The sequence below is a fragment of the Macrobrachium nipponense genome, chromosome 4 (assembly GCF_015104395.2).
Source record: "Macrobrachium nipponense isolate FS-2020 chromosome 4, ASM1510439v2, whole genome shotgun sequence".
NCBI classification, from domain to species: domain Eukaryota; kingdom Metazoa; phylum Arthropoda; class Malacostraca; order Decapoda; family Palaemonidae; genus Macrobrachium; species Macrobrachium nipponense.
In genome coordinates, this window is record NC_061100.1 from 39,913,180 (window position 1) to 39,918,019 (window position 4,840).

At 40.0% G+C, this 4,840-nt stretch overlaps 1 protein-coding gene and 1 long non-coding RNA gene across 12 annotated transcripts in view; both read right to left on the reverse strand.

Annotated features, from left to right (window-relative positions):
* LOC135210876 (collagen alpha-1(I) chain-like) overlaps window positions 1-4,840 on the reverse strand; it is an 891,724-nt gene that overhangs the window by 455,993 nt on the left and 430,891 nt on the right. The window lies entirely within an intron of this gene.
* LOC135211642 (uncharacterized) lies at window positions 3,563-4,622 on the reverse strand. Its single transcript, XR_010313687.1, has 2 exons — window positions 4,012-4,622; window positions 3,563-3,634 (listed from the first exon to the last, which is right to left on the reverse strand). It is a non-coding gene; the product is annotated as an uncharacterized LOC135211642 (long non-coding RNA).

The following is a 4,840-nucleotide window of genomic DNA, read 5'->3' on the forward strand; positions in this document are numbered from 1 at the left end:
ACAACTTAACTCGTTAGCTGTAACTTGCCACTCCTTAAACGTAGACGGGAAAGAGCTTATCAGCTGTAAATATCGAATTGACCTGGTGATAGACAACCGAGATAGGCTGGTAGACAGGTAGCTGAAATTGGCTTGTTGATTGAGACGAAGAAACAAAACTTTTCTAGTGAAGCTCGAAACTAATTACCTAAGATTTGAAACATACTGGTAGATGTAGGTAATAACTCCACGTCGAGTATTTCGTTGGAAATTACAGTTTCCTATAGTATTTGGGTTGCTTATTAAGAATTTTACAGTTTTTTTTGGGGGGGTCGACTGTAATTAACCCCCACAGGGGCTATAGTAGAATCACATCAACCATGCATCTGATGTCTAGGCCTGTCCCTTACGACGCTTCTGATTGGCTGTTGATGAGCCAGTCACAGGGCTGGAAAGTCAGTCTCTCTCGAGAGTTCACACAGGCAGGATGTATCTTCCAACTCTTCTGAGGGATAGTTTTGAAAGACGTATCCCTCAGGAGGGGTTGAACATACTTCCTGCCTATGTGAACGTTCGAGTGAGACTAAGAGTTTCCAACCCAGTGATTGGCTTACAAACTTACAAACAGCAATCAGGAGCGTCGTAAGGGACTGGACTAGACATCTGATGTGATGCACGGGTGATGTGATTCTACTATAGTACCTATACACGGCGAAATCCATTGGACGTCCCAATCCCTAGTGGCTTTCATATTCGTGGGACCGTTCCTTGCGGAGTTATTGCCTAGAATTAACTTTATATGAAGGTTGATCACTTCAGTGACGCTATGAAGGAAGCCCTGCTCTTCACTGGTAGATGTCAATTTTATATCGGCTAACTGAATCAGACCTCAAGTCGATCTGTTGATAATATTCACTAGGCTGTTTATTTGCTGTGGTTTGAAATTCATTGACTGTGACTTGGTAGTCGGAGTGAGAGTTTAGTCGACCTAAAAAATGTGGATACTATTCTGTAATAGTTGACAAAGTAATTTGATATAATTCAGTTCATGCTTGAATGCGCTTGCTTCGGTGGTCAGTCACCACACTACAAAAAATAAGAGGCAGCCGGACTTTGAGGAGAAACATGTTAAGCTTATATGACGGTTACGCTTTTGTTTATATAATAAGAAAAAACAGGCAGATGGCTGGTTAAGTAATCAACAACAACAAAACAAAAAACAAAAAGGACTCGAATTAAGAACCTCCTTGACCGTGCAAGAAGAAAAATTCCAGAACCTCGCGCAAACAGCGAAATAAAAGAGAGAAAGCAAAATAATTTAAAAGAAACCAGGTAGGAAGAGAAGTAAATGGAAGTACCGTATAGCGTGGTGAGAGGGTTGGTGAGGGGAAAGAGAGAGGGAGGGGGTTGGGGGGGGGCGGGTGTGGAGCAGCAAGTCTTTTGAAGGAACTAAATGATGACATGAAAGATGCAGGGACGGTCGGCGGGGACGATGCGCCCAGTAGGACGGGATAGGATTGGTTGAGGATGGTTATGGAGAGGGGTAGGGGAGAGGGTGGTGACGCAAGCTCCTTCGCGGTAAGACTGAGGTGAAGGTACAGTAGGAGGAGGAGGAGGGGGGGGAGGAGAAACACCGCGATAAAAGCTTTAAAGAGGCTCTTCCTTTATGGACTGAGTGGATAAAGGTCAGGCCGGGCCAGAGGGGACTCCACCAACGCCCGCATGCAGCCACCAGCACTCTGGACAGCGGCGGTTTTTCCAAACTTTTCCCAATTCTCGCCCCCCTTCATTGAATTGCACATTCTCTGCGCCCTCCCCCCCCCCTTCCCTTCCTTAATACTGTAATTTACAATTTACTGGCATAGTCGCGACATGTCAATAATTCACAATATAATATATATATATATATATATATATATATATATATATATATATATATATAAATTCCTTAATATAGAATTTTAAGTAGTTTATATATTTAGACAACTAAATTTCATATTTATTTCTGAAATATTTTCTCAGTATTTTGAAATTCTGAATCCCATCATAATTAATAGTTTTCAGATATAATTATCTCCATCAAGCATTGGCGCCACCTGCCCCCCTGGCAGCCCTTCGAGCTCCCCCAACAGGGGCCGCCCCACGGGTTGAAAACCACTGCTGTACAGTGTAGAGGGGAAACTACTGAGGGCAGTTTGAGTGGAAATACTTTTCCCCCTTGGCGCTATTAAAGGCGCCAGACACATGTGCTGCGTTCCAAAACTTTCATGGAAGGCGAGAGAGGCGAAGCATCGGCAGCGTTTAGTTTGTGTCAGTCTTTGCTACAAAGTATGGAAACAATCTCTCTCTCTCTCTCTCTCTCTCTCTCTCTCTCTCAAGAGAGTCCACGAAAGTCATGAAATTACCTTTTTGATATAATGGTCAAAACGGTTTGATTTTATTTATTATTTTCCCCACAAAGCTCACGTGTTATTTAATTTCAAATTATATTGACCTGCCCCATTGGTATGATAACTTCCACCCCTCCCCCCCCCCAAATATAATAAAATAAAATAAGATAAAACTTCAAACGTCTTACCGCACATCGACTCTCGGCGTCTATTGTTTTACATTGGATTCTTTATTGCTAGGACTGCGGCATGCACGGTGGCATTAGAGCGCTGTGATTGTAGTAGATGATGTTTCTTTCTGTACAATTTGAAGTTTTACAGTAATGTGGTTATTAGTTAATTTCACTAGTTAAATTGTTTCTCCAAGTTTGTTGTTAAGGCAGTCAGTCGTCGGAGGTAGTATACATAAAAGCTATAAATATAGACATTTGGCTATTGTTGGTGCACGCCTTTCCTATCCATAGACGCATCGGTTATCAAATTACTGCTTGTACATTATAAGCTTTTACTTTCGTGTTTTCTAAATTGAGGTTTCTTATACACAATAGTTGTGATGTTTGTAATAAGGAAACACAATCAAATTTTCCCATTTTTAGTAAGCCACCTTAAAATCCAAAAGTTCATAGGTATGTCACCATTGGAGTTTTCCACAAAAAAAATCGTGATCCAGTTCTTGAATAGGTTCAGTACCATCATAATGAAGCGGGAAACTAAAGACTTGGATTCTTGCTGACATTTTTATACCTACAGATCCTGTAAAAGCATTTTGTACAACGTATTGTAACAGAAACAGTCTTTCAAAATATTTGGAGTTTCGAATACATTGTTGGATATTGACGTGGGTGCACGAGCACACACTCTCTCTTCTCCTACGAAAAGGAAGTAAACTTCGTTATGGAAATGGCGCGTGAAAATGTAGACCGGAAAAATGTTATTCAGTAAGCAGGGACAATAAAGAAATTTACATAAAACGGCAAATAAAAAGCCTGGATTACAAAACAAGGGTAGAGACAATAGCCATGGGACTCGAGCGCATTTACTGTACTGCGACCAAAGCAGTAAAAATAGCTCTACCGTGAAATGTTATTAAACTGTGAAAAAACACACGCTAGGTTGTTTAATTCTTGGCGAAATTGGCAACGCTGTTAAGGGGGGGCATGGCAAAAAATGACATGGGTTACAAAAACACATGGTAACTAATTGAAAATTTTATTTTAGGGCAATCTTGATACCTGGACTCTTCTCCCATCTGCTGAATGCAAAATCTGCAATAGAAAAGAAGAATAAATAAAAAAGGGCATTTTCGTATGCATCCAAAAAACTGCTACTGCTTTAAAACTATCAGAGATAGAAGCTAAACCTAGTCTCATTTAATAGCTAAAGAGTGTGTCAACAATCTCCTTAAAACAAAAATTTGTACTTTAGAGGGATAAAGTTATTATTTTTGCGTTTAAATTTGTAATAAAAATCTGTTACGTAATAAATAATGAATAATTTTTAAACATAAAGAAAGAGAACATTTTCAAAGATTGGTTCTAAGCAAGTTATAGAACTTTTAAAGACGAATACAATGAAAAAAAAAAATTGTGAAAATCGGATAAAAACTAACGAAGAAGTAGTGGTTTAAAGGACAATAACTCACTTTTGAGAAAATGGCATTTAAAGTTGACACATCCCACGGCGACTAGTATGCTCCAGCAGAGCAGCTATTGTACACCTTCTTTTTCTTTTTTTTTTAATACTGATCTTTCTACGCATTGAACTGGTGAGAGTTTGTGTTGGAGCACCAGTGGTGGAGGGAGGCAGTGGTGTGGTGGCGGTCATAAGGCTCGTTGATGGCTGGGGAGGATCAGCTGTTGGTGGTGGAGTTAAAATGGCTGACACTCGTCGCTCTTCAGTTTCCTCCTTTTCACCTCTCTCGCTTTCTCAACTGCTTCGGCCATCCTCTTGAGTAGCCTTTCTTCCTGGCATTGCAGAAATGATTTGCAGTGTAGAGAATCCAGATAAATCTAAAAAATCGCCCGATGAACGGTGACAGTAGCAGACGAAACACAAGAAACGTCACGCGAGCAGACGACGCAGACGACCGTCTGCTACGATAGCCTTCAAGGCACTGACTTTCAAAGTTCCATCGCCTACTCGCTACCGTATAGCAGTGGACGAGTTGCTAAACATTATTTTTATTCATGATATATGTATACGTATATAATTCCTTGTATATTTATATTATACGCTGTATAACCTAATAATAGGGAAATAGAGTGTGATTGTCAAAATAATAACTTATTTTAGCAAAAAAATATTGTTTAGAAAAATAGTTGGAGAATCAATATATTGCTCTGAAACTTCGAGATGGGTGGGTTGCCATGACATGAAATATTCGATGGTTGATTCACTAGAAATCGACTTTTTTCAAAAATATTTCGTCATTTTTGACGGGCGGTCCCTTAACGTAATGAAGTCGAGACTCT